General features: G+C 33.1%; 1 protein-coding gene and 1 long non-coding RNA gene across 3 annotated transcripts in view; one reads left to right on the forward strand and one right to left on the reverse strand.

The window, feature by feature from the left end:
* LOC123681108 (rho-related BTB domain-containing protein 1) overlaps positions 1–810 on the reverse strand; it is a 128781-nt gene extending 127971 nt beyond the window's left edge. Inside the window, exon 1 of one of the 2 annotated variants that reach the window (XM_045619316.1) lies at positions 400–810. The gene's annotated coding sequence lies outside the window, so the exon portion shown is untranslated. The remainder of the gene's footprint in view (positions 1–399) is intronic. The other variant, XM_045619315.1, reaches the window with a different exon arrangement.
* A 6971-nt stretch (positions 811–7781) lies between these two features.
* On the forward strand, positions 7782–8601 carry LOC123681112. The gene is made up of 3 exons (XR_006747626.1): positions 7782–7996; positions 8227–8367; positions 8430–8601. It is a non-coding gene; the product is annotated as an uncharacterized LOC123681112 (long non-coding RNA).
* Positions 8602–18332: the final 9731 nt, after the last annotated feature.

The following is an 18332-nucleotide window of genomic DNA, read 5'->3' on the forward strand; positions in this document are numbered from 1 at the left end:
ATGTACTCAAGTTTTTGTTCAATTATCGAATGGAGTTTTGCATCATAATAATATCATTATGCATGAAATCTGAAATGAAAATGAAAGTGTTTATTTGATGATACTGAGAAATATAATATTCGATTTGGAAGATTCAATTCCAAATGATTAATATACAAATACAAATATTCGATGAATTGATATATAAATTAGGTAATACTATTTTGAGCGATAGTTGCCGCTTCTTGTAGTATGTATTCACTTTCTTTGTTCCCCAAAATGAAAATTCAAAGAAAGAACTCAAATTCAGTTCCTCCTATCTATCTCTATAGAAATTAATAAACTGAAATTGATTGTTTACGAATGTGCGTCGATCGAACAAAGAGTTTGTGTGAATAAATAAGATGCAACCAAACTCACATCAGATAGGATGCAGAATCTCGGAATCTTCGAACATTTGGGAAGAGATATCTAGTCTCGCCTTGTCCTTTCCAAAGCACATCGAAACTGGATAGTCGCCACTTGATCTACGTTGTTAACTCTTGCCGGAAACTACCTCACCACAAATCTGAGAACCTATGGCACAATGCCTCAACAATTATTACAATGCGCTGTTCTCTCAACGGGATGGCAAGGCGCAAGGTTGAAAACACTGCACATCATCAGCATCGACTGACCAAAACAAACGGAGGATTATCACTTTAATGTGCCATACATTGAATTCCAACTGTTATTAACTAATTGAAGGTAGTTTGCTTCGTGACTCGTGTTAAGAACGCACAGCACAGAGTCCCGGAAAATCGGGTATTTTCGCGTGTCGGAACGGTGAATACATCCATTGATTTTTCCGGATGACGTCAGTAGAAATGGCGGGGACTAGACGGAATTTTTCTTCCTAATCGAATCGCACGAAACGTTGTATAGGGTTACCCCTGACTCTGTATCGAATTAATATCAGAAAACTTCGACTTGAGGTACCCCCGATTTTACCAGGGATAACTTAACTCAAAGTTTTAGTAAGCAAAAGCTTTCGAAATTTTGAAGCATATTATGTGCTATGAAAGCGGGCCTATTTGAATGCTCGTTCATCACAATGTATGTTATTTCACGAATTAGTTTCAATCGATAAGGTTCTTTCCACTGATAACGAATCAGTGATCAAATTCAATTCTGTCCGGTCGTAAACACGATCAAGCCCGAACGAAAACACCTAGAAACTTGAAATTTTCAAAATAGGTTCCGATTGCGGTTAAGTTCGTTAATGGGCACAATCCAATTAGGGTTGGATTGTTATTGAAAACTTGCATTCGGATGTGAAATAACAATTTCAAGATCCAGGCAACATTTCAGGGTGGACGCTCAACGAGAAAAACAAAAAATTCAAAAAATAAATTTATCAATATTTTAGCGTATCTATTTGTATTTGGTTGATTGGTTCGACATTCAAGACATTTCATAATATTTTGTATTTGTGGACTCTCGTTGAGTCGAAACACCAGAGTTCGAGTTAGACAGGCCATTCATGATTAAATTCGATTTACAGAGGTTATGGCCCCAAGGGGTTTGTCACAGACATGTACCCATGTACGGGTGTAGCAATCCTGGGGCCCTAGCTGGTTACCTAACCTAAAAAAGGGGTGTGGTCCCCGCAATAAAGGTTCAACTATGAGGATAATGTCACAAAAGGCCCTATAGGAAGTTGCGGAGCTGGACAACCAGTAGCTACACGAGGCAAGTGATGGCTATAGCAGCGCCACCCTTCGTGAAGTTACTGCTAATTCAAATATAAACCAAATGACAAGGACTATTCCTTGGTATTTGGTCATAAAGAGGAAAGATGGGGATGACTTCACAAATGTCAGCCCCTTCCAAATAGAGAAATACTTATACAACATTGCAGGAGAAGTATAAAACGCAAGAAAAGTAAATGAAGGAATTCTGATAGAAACGAAAACTAGAAAACAATCATTAATATTAATGGAAGTGAAAAAGTTCGGATAATTCGATTTAGACATTATCCCCCATACCCGACTCAATCATAGTAAAGGTGTGATCTATTGTGGAGACTCACTAAATTGCACAATTGAGGAAATTAAGGAAGAACAGAAAGAGAAAGGAGTCACCGAAGTGAAGAGAATCAAAACAAAAAAGAACGGACAACTAATCAACACAGCAGGACATATTCCCAACTTTGATACTCCCAATATGCCAAACAAAATAGATATATAGTCTAAGATCCCCATATAGAACGACCTTCACCGAGATTCTTATTTGATAAAACGTATTTTATATTTAATTTAACATGTCAATAAATATATCACATATGGGTTGCCTAACAAATTTCAGTCCAGAGTAGGTTTAATTAATAATTAAAAAAAATTTTTTTTTCGAACATTGCACCGGTTTGCTTATTAAATAAATTCTATACCAATCGAAAGTATGAAGCCCATAGAATGTGCAAACGTTAGGTTGCCTATTTTTTTCCGGTCACAACTCTCGGTTGCCAGGTATAAACAGGTCAATCTATACTAGCATTTTGCAACGGTCTGATTATTTAATCAAAATCAATATGATTAAAGATTATTTTATTATGAACACGGTGGTATAGGGTTGCCTGCGAAAAATCAGTCCAGAATCCCGGTTGTCGAATTTTGAAAAGTTAAATATTGCTGCGAGTGAGTACACAGCATAGCAGCTGTTTGAAGTCCGTCCAGTGAAAGAAAGGGAGTGCGCATGCTATTTGTTCTTGGAAATGAAAAGGATAGCGATAGACTCGTATACAGTGTGATCAGATTTAGTAGAAATCTACTTTTTTAGTAGATTTTTCGCATTTTCATATAGTTTTTAGTAGAAAGAAATCCTTTGGTAGATTTTAGTAGATTTTGGTAGTTTTAAAAAATATAACCGAGACGATTGGGAATATGGAAATTCGGATGTCTAGACTGTTTCTATGAATCAATTCATTGTTCATTCTCATTGAGGTTCTACGTTCTACGTGTTTCTAGAGGAACGTTCCTATTGAACATAATAAAATCAAAAACTTCTTATAAAAGTTTAATGAGTCTTCTTGATGAAGGATATTTAATATAAATCAAATAATTTGACAACTTTGTGTCTAATCCTTCACAATAATATATCTGTATGATATATTCAGTTTATTTTTGTCTTGGAATATATTCCAATTCTAAAAATGACAAATTTAATAATCAACCAAAAGAAAAATTCAAAATGACTAAAACTGTACAAATTGAGTAAACGGTTAATAAATTGAACAACTAAATTAACATAAAGACAGACGTACGTTTCGGAATTTTTGTATTTAATAATACAATTTTTCCTCATCAGTGCCTTATAGTTCAACGGAATTATTAAATTTACAAACTTACCACGTGTATATCTACCTCAACAAAATTGCAAGTAAGAAACTACAAACTAACTAAACAGTATCGGTTGTTCACGTGTGGATTCACAGAACAAGCCATTACCTAAGGTAGTCATAGATTTCTTCATTGTTTTCCTTTTGAAATACATATACAAATCGACATTTACAATTGAATAAACAATTTCAGAAATTTTAAATTTATCAATTGGTTGATACTGACTCTCTAATCAATAAATGATTACATCAAATTATAAAAGTTTAATGAGTCTTCTTGATGAAGGATATTTAATATAAATCAAATAATTTGACAACTTTGTGTCTAATCCTTCACAATAATATATCTGTATGATATATTCAGTTTATTTTTGTCTTGGAATATATTCCAATTCTAAAAATGACAAATTTAATAATCAACCAAAAGAAAAATTCAAAATGACTAAAACTGTACAAATTGAGTAAACGGTTAATAAATTGAACAACTAAATTAACATAAAGACAGACGTACGTTTCGGAATTTTTGTATTTAATAATACAATTTTTCCTCATCAGTGCCTTATAGTTCAACGGAATTATTAAATTTACAAACTTACCACGTGTATATCTACCTCAACAAAATTGCAAGTAAGAAACTACAAACTAACTAAACAGTATCGGTTGTTCACGTGTGGATTCACAGAACAAGCCATTACCTAAGGTAGTCATAGATTTCTTCATTGTTTTTCTTTTGAAATACATATACAAATCGACATTTACAATTGAATAAACAATTTCAGAAATTTTAAATTTATCAATTGGTTGATACTGACTCTCTAATCAATAAATGATTACATCAAATTATAAAAGTTTAATGAGTCTTCTTGATGAAGGATATTTAATATAAATCAAATAATTTGACAACTTTGTGTCTAATCCTTCACAATAATATATCTGTATGATATATTCAGTTTATTTTTGTCTTGGAATATATTCCAATTCTAAAAATGACAAATTTAATAATCAACCAAAAGAAAAATTCAAAATGACTAAAACTGTACAAATTGAGTAAACGGTTAATAAATTGAACAACTAAATTAACATAAAGACAGACGTACGTTTCGGAATTTTTGTATTTGATAATACAATTTTTCCTCATCAGTGCCTTATAGTTCAACGGAATTATTAAATTTACAAACTTACCACGTGTATATCTACCTCAACAAAATTGCAAGTAAGAAACTACAAACTAACTAAACAGTATCGGTTGTTCACGTGTGGATTCACAGAACAAGCCATTACCTAAGGTAGTCATAGATTTCTTCATTGTTTTTCTTTTGAAATACATATACAAATCGACATTTACAATTGAATAAACAATTTCAGAAATTTTAAATTTATCAATTGGTTGATACTGACTCTCTAATCAATAAATGATTACATCAAATTATAAAAGTTTAATGAGTCTTCTTGATGAAGGATATTTAATATAAATCAAATAATTTTAGTTTTAGTCATTTTGAATTTTTCTTTTGGTTGATTATTAAATTTGTCATTTTTAGAATTGGAATATATTCCAAGACAAAAATAAACTGAATATATCATACAGATATATTATTGTGAAGGATTAGACACAAAGTTGTCAAATTATTCGATTTATATTAAATATCCTTCATCAAGAAGACTCATTAAACTTTTATAATTTGATGTAATCATTTATTGATTAGAGAGTCAGTATCAACCAATTGATAAATTTAAAATTTCTGAAATTGTTTATTCAATTGTAAATGTCGATTTGTATATGTATTTCAAAAGAAAAACAATGAAGAAATCTATGACTACCTTAGGTAATGGCTTGTTCTGTGAATCCACACGTGAACAACCGATACTGTTTAGTTAGTTTGTAGTTTCTTACTTGCAATTTTGTTGAGGTAGATATACACGTGGTAAGTTTGTAAATTTAATAATTCCGTTGAACTATAAGGCACTGATGAGGAAAAATTGTATTATTAAATACAAAAATTCCGAAACGTACGTCTGTCTTTATGTTAATTTAGTTGTTCAATTTATTAACCGTTTACTCAATTTGTACAGTTTTAGTCATTTTGAATTTTTCTTTTGGTTGATTATTAAATTTGTCATTTTTAGAATTGGAATATATTCCAAGACAAAAATAAACTGAATATATCATACAGATATATTATTGTGAAGGATTAGACACAAAGTTGTCAAATTATTTGATTTATATCAAAAACTTCTGTCGGCTGAGAATAAATACGAAGAATGATGAAATATCCGAAGGGTGCCTCATTGAAAACAGATGGTGTGTTAACTTCCGTTGAAAATATACCATTATCTCACATTTGGTATTCTATTAAGTGGAAAAAAATATGTCTAACTGGAATTTCATCGACAAATTTGTGGGTGGCTGCATATTTCAGATTTCGAATGCCAAATGCAAGAGAATATTTTCGGCTATTAACCGCATCAAAACAAAAAATAGAAACAGATTTCTAAATAAAATATAGCATTATTATACATGCTAAAGAAGGACTTAAAGAGATAGGTGTTGTCGTTTTCAACCTACAAAAAATATGCTCGATTCCATGGATTGTGAAAATTTATGTATGGATGTTAAAGACGATGATTTGACTGCAGATTGATACTGATATTTCAATTATTTTTTTTATGTTCAACTGTAGTATTTTTATTTCTTTATTTAATGTTATTTTTATCCGAAAGATTTTAGTTTTTATTTCTATTTATATCTTTTTGTTTATTTAAATATATAAATTTGTTTGTTTATATTTGCTATTTTAATCCTATTTGTTTTTGTTCGGTTTTTTTTTTCCTTTTTTTTTGTCGTTCAAATTTTGAAATAAAATCTTGTTTTATTTTCGCATGAGATATCGCATTTTTATGAAAAATTATTCTGCCAAAGAAGACAGCGAGCACTTCTTACAAAAAATAAAAGGCTTCGACTCCAACTCCATACCACCATGCTGGATATCATTAATTCAAAAAATTTCACGAACTATTTTGGTAAATTCCATGTGGCTTAATGCAACGGATCCAATATGCGTGAAACTTCAGCCTGAGAACTGCGGTTGGTTCTAAGATGAATATTTTAAACCAGTAGGATTCATCGGGGATCATACACCCCTGAAGATAGAAGATATTGTCGAAAGAACTGAAACGGAAAGTGATGATGACGACGAAGATACACAAGTTGGAGATGATAGTTATATGTCCGATGACTCGGAACCTGAATGATTTCAAAAAATGTTTGTATTTATAATTTTTTATGATAAACAGAAGTATTATTTTAATTGTTGTTTTTCATTTTGTCGTCTAATAATAAAGATGAAATTTGCAAGATTAGTATTATATATGTATTACTATAACCTTCTTTTTTAGTAAAGATACTTTAGTGTCACATAAAAAATATACACACATAAATAATTAATTGATTAAAAAAAAATTAAATAACTATTCCTCTATTTCAAAAATTATCTACTCCAAAATGATGCACGCATATACGAGTCTATCGCTATCCTTTTCATTTAGTGTCACATAAAAATATACACACATATATAATTAATTGATTCAAAAACAAATTAAATAACTATTCATCTATTTTGATAATTATCTGCTCCAAAATGATGCATGCATATACGAGTCTATCGCTATCCTTTTCATTTCCAAGAACAAATAGCATAATCTTTCATTCACTGGACGGACTTTAAACAGCTGCTATGCTGTGTACTCACTCGCAGCAATATTCAACTTCTCAAAATTCGACAACCGGGATTCTGGACTGATTTTTCGCAGGCAACCCTATACCACCGTGTTCATAATAAAATAATCTTTAATCATATTGATTTTGATTAAATAATCAGACCGTTGCAAAATGCTAGTATAGATTGACCTGTTTATACCTGGCAACCGAGAGTTGTGACCGGAAAAAAATAGGCAATCTAACGTTTGCACATTCTATGGGCTTCATACTTTCGATTGGTATAGAATTTATCTAATAAGCAAACCGGTGCAATGTTCGAAAAAAAAATTTTTTTTAATTATTAATTAAACCTACTCTGGACTGAAATTTGTTAGGCAACCCATATGTGATATATTTATTGGTATGTTAAATTAAATATAAAATACGTTTTATCAAATAAGCATCTCGGTGAAGGTCGTTCTATATCGGGATCTTATACTAATAGTGATACACAAACGAATTGAAGTAAGACCATAAATCCCACCGCCTATGAAATGTTTTTGATGCCAGAAATTTGGTCATGTGGCACTAAAATGCCCAAATAACGAAATATGTATATGTGGAATGCCCAGACACCTGAGTAACGACAAGCAGTGTCCAACTTATATTTTTGAAAAATATGTCCAAGAAATAAGAACTCTTGAGAAAATTCCATTTTCAGAAGCAAGAAAAATAGCAATGAAAAAAAATACCAAACCATGGAAACAGTTATTCAGCAATCACAAAAACAAAATACATTCAAGAAAGTGAACTAGTATCAAAAATTATTCCTGAATTGACAAACACTATTGAAAAAATTGTAAAACAATTTATGAATCAATCAAAATCTCCACAAAATGATAGTGTGAACAGCAGTTTTTACGAGATCCTGATCTCGAATAATGGTGAGTAATATTTCTTTTTGTGGAGGTTCTTCTTAAAATTAATTATTGTAAATTCGAGAGAGATTGCGAAAAAGGTAAGTTTTTTCAGTTCATGTTTTGTAGTTGAAGTCACAATGGAGCATAGTGGGGAACATTAAAAGAGCAAAGTAGGGTATCGTTTGCCCCACTTTGCCCCTTTTAAAACAACTAAAATATTATTTTCCTTCATTAACTAAAGTAATTTTTTTCAGTCAATATGGTTCGAGGACTACAGAACATCAACCATGGTCTATGGAAGCGATGAAAAAAGCGGTTCAAAATGTTGTGTCGAGAGAAATGGGCTACAAAAAAGCTGTCAACTTATACAAGGTTCCCCAATCTACACTGGAACGGTATGTTTCCAAATACCGGTCCAATTCGATATTATTTTCAAAAAAAAATTTGGTCATTTCAGATCTGTGGTTTCACCTGTTCAGGAAAAAAAATTGGTTGATTATATCTAATTAATAATATTCTATAAATATGTATTTTTACAAGAAGATTCTAGTAATGAGGGGTTTTTTCTTATGCCAAAGATTTGCTGTTTTTTTTATTGTAATAAAAAAGACTTTTAAGTTTGAAATTTATATATATTTTTTTTATTGTAACTACCCCACAATGCCCCATAAGGTACCCCGCTTTACCCCCATATATGGGACAAAGTGGGGCAAAATGCCATCAGACATTTATGCCCCATATTCTGTTTATTTATCATAAAAAGTGAGAGAAAAATATCTGTGGTCATTAATAATGAGTTGAACCTTGGTTTTGAGTGAAAATTTGGTGTTTAATCGTTTTTTTTCTTGTGAGTACACTTTAGTGTTAAATACCCCAATATGCCCCCGCTATATGCTACTGTGTCGTCAGCAAAAAGTCTCAGCGTTGTCTGATTGGACTTTGGTATATCATATATCAAAAGAAAGGATTTTTTAGTGGGAATAAGGACAAGCCAATAAGGAACTTTCTTAAATTATATTTGGCGACGTTTCGCAGATTTTCATCTGCTTCCACAGGCCTAAAAAAACACCAAGGATGACAAAAATATACAAAACACAAACGGTGAAATTTAACCTCTATAAATTTTAAGTTCTTTCAAACATAATCAAAAGTTAACATCAATATCCAACGACAAAATATTACAATATCTAGGCACATCAAAAACTATACTTTAGCAATATCAAAACTGGAATATTTCAGAAACAGTCATAGAGAAATTTTAACCTATAATAAGGGATATAACCTTATAACAAGGGATGTAACGACTCACTACAGACAACAAGTGACTGCATTCTCTGCCAAGCATAAAGTCCTAACAGATAGGCAATTCTCGCAGGTTCTCGCAATAACTCGAATACCAAAAAAGCCAGATTGGATTTCATTGAAAAAATTGTCGGTGCCTTGGACGGGTCGGAAAGATGTCTGGCGGTCTTTCTTGATCTGGCCAAGGTATTCGACACGGTCTCACATAGCTTGCTGCTGGGAAAACTTGAGAATTATGGTATTAGAGGTATTGCACTGGATCTGATGCGGAATTATTTGACACAGAGATCGCGAATTGTTAAAACCGGTGACTCTCAAAGTGAACCTGATGTTGTTGAAATTGGTTTACCGCAAGGCATAGTCTTGGGTCCAATACTCTTTCTTGTCTATATTAACAGTTTTGTTTCTATAACACATTTTCGAGGCACTATAATCTCATATGCCGATTATGCAGCAATTGTATACACGGGAAACACGTGGCAGCAATTTCAAATTTTAAGATCCACCTGGCACGCTCAGTAATCAGTTTTCAAGTGATAGACGATAATTGATGAATAATTCCCTCGCAAATTATGGTAGCGATCTTCCTCTCGATCCGTCAATCTTGTCATACTACCTATAGGTCTCGGCGTTTCGGTAGCAAAAGAGAATTTAATTTTTCGTCAGTTTCAGAAATTGCTATCTTAAATATTATTGTAAAATTAAATACTGGGACTATGGGTTTTGATGGTATTAATCTTTTTACTCTAAATATGTGCATTCCCTTTCAATTGTCTTATATCACACACGTTGTTACGCACACCCTGAAGCATTCTGTGATCAGTATATTGCCGGTTATGACGAAGATTCTCGAAAAGGTTTTGGAGGTTCAGATTGTTGAGTATGTCTATGCTGAGAACATTATTCCCCAATACCAGTCAGGATTCCGTAAGGGTCATAGTTGCATGACCGCTTTGTCAAAAATTACTGATGACATTTTCCATGCTTCTGATCAGGGTAAAACAACTGCCTTGATCCTTCCAGATTATTCAAGAGCATTTGATAGTCTTAATTATGAGCTACTAGATGCTGTTCTGGAATTTGTGGGTATCCCCCCAAACAGCAGAAGACTGATAGCTAACTTCACTGGTGGGAGATGCCAAGCGGTTTTTATTAATGGTGTTGTATCTTCTTTCCTGGAACTCAATAGAGAGGTGCCCCAGGGGTCTTTTTTGAGCCCCCTTCTGTACGTAATATATGTGAGCCAGTTTTCTCGCTGTTTCCTTTCATGTTTGTTTCATTTTTATGCTGATGATACTCAGATGTATTTGTCCTCCTCTCCATCAGAGTCTAATCAGGCAGTGGCGGCAATCAATTATGATCTCTATTCTATCTCAGAATTCTCTGAAAACCATTGCCTAAGATTGAATATTTCTAAGTCTGCGGTTGTGGTATTTGATGGTGGGCGATCTGACTTTGAGGTGAATTACAAAAATAGCATCAGTATCGATGGTGAACAAATTGTATTCCAGAAAAATGTAGAGTTTGGGGCTCATGATTGCCCAAGACTTGAGATTCACGGATCATATAAATAAAAAATTACAAAGTGCATTTATTAGTCTAAAATTAATTTATCAAAATAGGACTGTTTTGTCTCGTAACTTAAGTCAATGCTATATGATTCTTTGGTATTATCACAGCTTAATTACTGTGACGTGATATATGACCCATGTTTGACCAGAAGTGATGCTTTACGTGTGCAAAGGTTGCAGAATTCGTGTTTGAGACTGATTTTTGGTGTGAGAAAATTCGATTATATTAGTAATTATCTTAGGTTGAATGGATGGCTGAACATGAGCGAGCGCAAATATTTGCACACAATCTGTTTTTTTCGGGAAATTCTTGAAACAAAGATTCCACTATATCTTAATAATAAAATGACCTTTAGATCTGAAATTCACGATATCAGACTATCAATGCCGAAACATTCCCTGCGGCTGTTCGAGCGGTCCTTCTCATATCAGATTGTTAATCCTTTGAACAAACTGCCTTTTTATATTTTGGAGATTGGTTCACGGAGACGTTTCAGAGTAAAGATTTTTGAAAACCTTATTTCGTCCCCGCAATCTTTTATTTCACTTTCTGCAAATTAGGTTTAAGTAACGCTATTATTTTTTTTTTCTTTTTTTGTTTGTTTCATTGGGCTGAGGGATTATTACTTTATTAGTTGAATTGTATCAATTTGTATTGAAATATGATGTTTTTTTTGTGTGTATTTCTTTTTGTCTTTCATGGGTTAGGTTCAAGAGCAGACCCTTCACTTGGAGTGAACTGAACCTCGCCTTTTGACATATTTTTCAGTGACTATGATGTATTATTTTTTTTTCTGTCAACTTCAATAAAAACATATTATTATTATAACTCGAAATACCCTTTTTTGAGTTATCTCGTTGGCAACGATATGACATACGTTTTTCACTATAAATTGGAATTGGATGATTTGGATGCAACTCCATATATTCCCTCCTTGTAGCTTTCTTATTTTCATTGTTGTTCACATAAAGAGAAAATATTTCAAATTTTTCCGCTTCTGTGTAGTGCATATTCGATGAATAGTTTCATCCAACAACAAACGTATGTCATATATGGTTGCCAACGAGATAACTCAAAAAAGGGCATTTTGAATTGACTTTCACTTGAAAACTAATTACTTAGCTTGCCAGGTGGTTCTTAAAATTTGAAACTCTGTGGTACTCAGAATAAGAGAGATAGGCCAAACATATGTTACGTATTCGAAATCAGGGGAAAAAGAGCTAGTCAAATATAGAAAAATATACAGGAAGTTGCTCACTCTGTATATATTTCATTTTTTGAAATCATTCTAAAAATCACTAGTCGATTTCGTGTAACTTTTGTAGAAAACATTTTTTTGTACCTATTTCAGTACAAAGTTAAAGGGGGGTCAAATTATGGTGAAAAACCAGGTACATGAAAATGTTCCAACCAAACCTTGTCGAAGGAGAAGTGTTAACGTATATAATGTACAAAGTCATCTGAATTTTGAGAGACACCTTCTCGATATTGATTTGTCTGATCTTTATAAAATTCCCAAGTTGAATGTAGATGAATTCTGGAAGTTTTTTTCAGAAAAGTTTATTCATAATTTCCAGAATGCATTCCAGATATGGACTATAAATGTTTCCAATAGAAAAAAAGACTTTAATGACAATATTCTTGAAAGAACAGTTAGATTTATTATTCATTATATCAAAGTATAAACCTGAATTTGTCGAAAATTATAAAATTGTTAAACGCCAATACGATGCAGCATTAATCTCAATTCGTCCGTCATAAACAATTCGGTGAATAAATCTGAAACTGCCTCGGATATAATTAGGGAGGTCACAAATAAAAATAAAACTGGTGAAAATAAATTTCCCACGGGATATATAGACTGTAATTTCAAGATGTTCCAATTAGCAAATCATTTCAACAATTTTTTTATCAATATATCGAGTAATACATCTGGTCATTTTAGTCCTGACCAGACAATCCAGTCCCATGATAAACATTGAATCAGTAACTCATTCTACTTGTTTGAAGTCCTAGAATCTGAGATTTTAACTACTGTCAGACTAATGAAAAATAAAAGCTCATTTGGGTACGATAAAGTCCCAATACTGTGATAAAGCACCACATTTTATCAATAATTAAACCTGTTTGTTGCATAATAAATTGTGCGTTCAGATCCAGATTATTTCCGAATGCTATGCCAAAATCAACTGTCAGACCTTTTCACAAAAAAAGGGATCTTAATGACCTCGGTAAGGTTAGCTCCCGGCCGGCCAGCTCCACGGGAACCATTCATTCCACCACGGTCAAACACACTTTCGTCATTTTCGATTTTTTGATTCTATTTCTGGATGTTTGAACGTAATAAAATTAGGTTCATCTTATAGAGAAATTAAAGACCTAAAGAGTAGCAATTTTTCGTTTACATAGACTACATCTAGGGATCAATTTCAGGATGGAATTGAAGAATTTCATGCCGGCCGAAGAGATTTTCGTGATATTTATATTTTCCGAATGAGCGGCCAAGAATGAATTTGAGTTCATATTCATAGAGCAATAAGAAGGCTATAAATAATAAATTTATCTTACACATTGGTAACAAATAAGGGCCCAGCTCCACGACCTGAATGGTATGATATCGTGCCGGCCGGATAGTTTTTCGTGATTTTTATGTTTTTCGAATGAGCGGCCAAAAATTAAATTTTCCTACAACTGCTATGGAAAGTAGCGTATTCTTCACAGCTTACCCATTTTCTCTCATATTGTGGGAAATATTATTTCCCACGGCACTTTGCCCACACCTCGCTTGGTAGACCAATGAAATTGGGCTTTTGAGTCGTTTCTATGGAAACTCAATAAATTAGCACATACTGTTAACGAACACCATTTTATTTGAATCAAGTCCATTACTTGAATTATTGAAATTTGTGCAGTTATGGGAAAAGTATATTGTGCAACATGTGGAGAAAGTCCTTTTCTCGCACGTGTGTTGCGGCACTCGCCTTTCAGGCTCGTGCCACAAACTTCCACACTCGCGAGAAAAGTTGGACTTTCCCCACTTGTTGCACAATATACTATTAGTCCATGTTATGAAGGTTTGCCGCTCATTCGAAAAACATGAAAATCACGAAAAACTATCCGGCCGCCATGAGATCATACCATTCAGGTCGTGGACCTGGGTTCTCAGGGGTAACCAATGTGAACGAAAATTTCAATATTTATTGGTCTTTCAATCCTTCATAACATGGACTAAATTTCATCTTTGGCCGCTCATTCGAAAAATATGAAAATCACGAAAAACTATCCGGCCGGCACGATATCATACCATTCAGGTCGTGGAGCTGGGCCCTTAGGGGTAACCAATGTGAACGAAAAATTCAATAATCGTTGGTCTTTCCATCCTTCATAACATGGACTAAATTTCATTTTTGGCCGCTTATTCGAAAAACAGAATAATCGCAAAAAACTATCCGGCCGGCACGATATCATACCATTCAGGTCGTGGAGCCAGGCCCTTAGGGGTAACCAATGTAAACGAAAAATTCAATATTCGTTGTTCTTTTCATCCTTCATAACATGGACTAAATTTCATTTTTGACCGCTCATTCGAAAAACATGATAATCACAAAAAACTATATCATACCATTCAGGTCGTGAAGCTGGGCCCTTAGGGGTAACCAATGTGAACGAAAATGTCAATATCTATAGCTTTTTGAATTCTCCATAAGATGGGCTAATCTTTATCTTTGGCCGCTCATTCTAAAAACATGAAAATCACGAAAATCTATCCGGCCGGCACGATATCATACTACTATTCAGGTCGTAGAGCTGGGCTCTTATGGGTAACCAATGTGTACGATAAATTTATTATTTATAGCCTTCTTATTGCTCTATAATATGAACTCAAATTCATTCTTGGCCGCTCATTCGAAAAATATAAATATCACGAAAATCTCTTCGGCCGGCATGAAATTCTTCAATTCAATTCTGAAATTGATCCCTAGATGTAGCCTATGTAAACGAAAAATTGCTACTCGCTAGTTCTTTTATTTCTCTATAAGATGAACCTAATTTTATTACGTTCACACATCCAGAAATTAAATCGAAAATGACGAAAGTGTGTTTGACCGTGGTGAAATGAATGGACCTGTCCAATTATAGACCTATCAATCTTGTGACATCATTCGCTATAATTTTCGAAAAATTTTGGCAAATCGACTTTCAAATTATTTCAATAAATTTTCAGTGCTATCTAGAAAACAACACGGAGTCATTCAAGGCAAAAGTACAGAGACTGCAATATTCGAAATCCTACAGAAAATAATTTTATCTCTTGAGGAAGGTGAAATTGGTGCTTGGGGGTCATGAGGAAACTGATATTCTTATGGCGAGATGGCAGTAGATTTTTTCGATTCGATGTTGAAAAGTTATCAGAATTCGAGAATAGACTAAAAAATTGCGGACACTTTGGCCCACGGAATTCAATCGAAAGCCAAGAAGTTTGTCTGAAATTGAACATTGGAAGGCTACAGAATTTCGACAGTTTTTGATTTATATTAGTCCACTTTTCGTTGACATACTCCCTTTAATATTTTCTGTAATTTAATGTTATTGAAATTCGGAGTTACAATCCTCCTCACAGAGAAATTGAATTCTGAATTGAATGAATATGCAAGTAAAATACTGAAATTATTCGTTTCTCATTCCACACGCAAATATATGGCAAGGAATTTTGTATTTATAACGTGCATTCCATTATTCACCTTGCTGATGATGCGAAAATGTTTGGACCCTTAATGTCAATTGCTTTCCTTTTGAAAATTATCTGGGTTTTCTTGAAAGATCCTTGAGAAAATCGAATCAATGCTTACAACAGATGATAAATAGAATTTCAGAGGGTGGAGAAGATAATTCCCCATATAAAAAACAGCAGTTTATTGCATTGGAAAGGCAATTGAAAATGAAGGCAATAGGGCCGTCTTTAAAAGTATGTTGTATAAGGGTTTCAAATTTTCCAATTCATCAGGGTATAATTGTGTTTTTGTGACCCAGAATAGAATTATTCTGATTCGACAAATATATATGGAAACCCTTGATGAAGAGGAAACAATCTTTTTCGGAGGAATATCCTTAAAAATTACTTAACCCTTTATTAATTATCCTGCCGAGATTTCTATTATTTCATTATACGAAGTATCTTTGAGAGAAGAACCGATAATTATACCAAGCGCTGATATTTTATATAAAGGAATATTGCTACCAGTCAATGATGAATTTTGTTCATTCTTTGTGGAATTAATTTATGATTTTTCGAACATAATTCATACTTAAGTTCACGTTGCACATTTCTGACAAATTATCTGTCTCACTTCAACCCAAATTGTAAGCTTATTCATTTTTCTCCGAAAATTTCATCTACATATTGTTAAGAATTTTAAAATATGTTACTTGCGTATTAACGCCACCGCAGCTACACATCACATTTGGCGGTTTCTAAGTAGTTAAGAATCTGTAACTGCGTTGCCATTAATACGTATCTAAACTATTCATTGAAAATATAAAAAAATAATAATAATAAAAAAATGAAATATAAATTAAAAAATATATAAAAAATTTAAAAAATGTATTAATCGAAAGGCTGAAGGACTTTTGGTCGATTATAGGTAATAAACAATTGTTACTACTAATATTTATTGAACATTTTCTTCTCTTTCGAATTTTTCAAGGGAATATCTCATTGTCGATTTTCCCGAAGAAAAGGCAGATGAGGGTATTCCAATGGGTTTGATATCTAGCGATTGGATATATGAAAAAAGTGGAAACTTATTCTGCCATTGGCCCACATATCTTAAATCAACCACACAACTAGAGAAGGCAGTCATACAACACCACCAACTGAAAAAAGACAAATGTTTGCTTTGCCCTATCAAAGTAAAATATTCCACAGGTACATAACTTTAATCTGATATTATTTTTTATTTCTTCTTCATTTAATAATTAATTTTTATTCACAGACAATTATAAAAAAGCTTGTGAGAAGCTGAGGATGTTAGAGTAAGAGCAATCATAGAGGAATCTTCCTCCCAAAATTCAGTTAGAAATCTAAAAGGAAATAGGAGAGATGATTTCATATATTCCAATTAAAGTTGTGATGGTTATTATGGAATACAAAAATTAATCCCCTCATCATTGTCTTCACCGATGGAAGGCAGTACAATGAACAAAAAAACATTTCTTATAAAACCTCCTAAAACACTGGAAGGTACTAGACCGTTGAATATTGAAAATAATACATGCACATGTGATAATAATGCAAGTGAGTATTGAATTATGTATTTTCAGTTTGAAGCACACCACAAATATTTTGACCAAAAAAAAATTTTCCCATATAAGTATATATTTTATTTGTTATAATTTTCAGGAATTCTCAAAGATTTGGTGAGGAAAGTCCAAAATCTGAAAGAAGATATCAGGCATTTCCTCCGATTACATGCAGATAAAGAAAATTACGAAGTGGATGCAAAAACAGTTTAAATTGAAGAATATGATCAACTTATGAAATTCGATATGGATTTGAAAGATGGGGAGTACTTTAAGAAATGTGTAAGTAGAATTCTCTTCTGCTGAACTGACTCACTATCACCTTTTACTGTTGAAGACGTCAGTCATTGAATGAATATTATTTGGATGATTTTCAGGATTTTTCATGAATATATAGATATTTTAGATATTGTGGAGTGCGCCCAGTTTTCTCTGCAGAGTGACCACGTTTTTTTAAATGAAACGGTTAAATTTTATGAAAATGGAATTTTAATTGAAATGCTTCGCGAAAATAAGGTGCTTCACGAAACGATCATTTTTCCATATTGATTTTTTTTGCTTTTTGAACAAACTGTATAAAAACAAAATATTTTCTATTTCCGAATCCAAAATAAGGTTTAACTGAATGTCTGGATCCATATAACCAAAACACACAGAAACAACTAACTATCTAGGTGCAATATGCGCGCATCGCTCATTTGGATCACAAAAATTAGTTTTACTCTATAGTTGCGGTGTTTCTCCCCTGTGCTGTGCTAGGCTTCACTACTCTCAATATGCGGGCATCGTTCAGGCAGAGCACAGGAAAAGTTTTCCTTTCTGGTAACTCCGCTCTGATTTGCTCGGCTACGCTGCCCTCAATGTGCTGCTAGCCTAAGTGGTTTATACTAAGTTGTGTTTTGTTTGTGAAGGGAAATAATGAATATATCCACATTCCTGGCACTGTAAGCATGGTGGAAACTGTTTCGGAGGAAGCTCTCCTTATGGTCATGAATATAAAGGATACAGGTTAGTACACATGAGGATGTCAAGGATGTTTCCATGTTTGAATAGTTTTCTACAGCTATCTGTTTTTTTGGCGTTAAATATAGTTCTAACAGCATTTTTTTGCTTCACGAATATATCTTCCTTTCCTGGCATATTTCCCCGACATGATATTCCGTATGAGGCAGCTGAATGAAACACT

Source organism: Harmonia axyridis, chromosome 5 (assembly GCF_914767665.1).
Source record: "Harmonia axyridis chromosome 5, icHarAxyr1.1, whole genome shotgun sequence".
Lineage (NCBI taxonomy): Eukaryota > Metazoa > Arthropoda > Insecta > Coleoptera > Coccinellidae > Harmonia > Harmonia axyridis.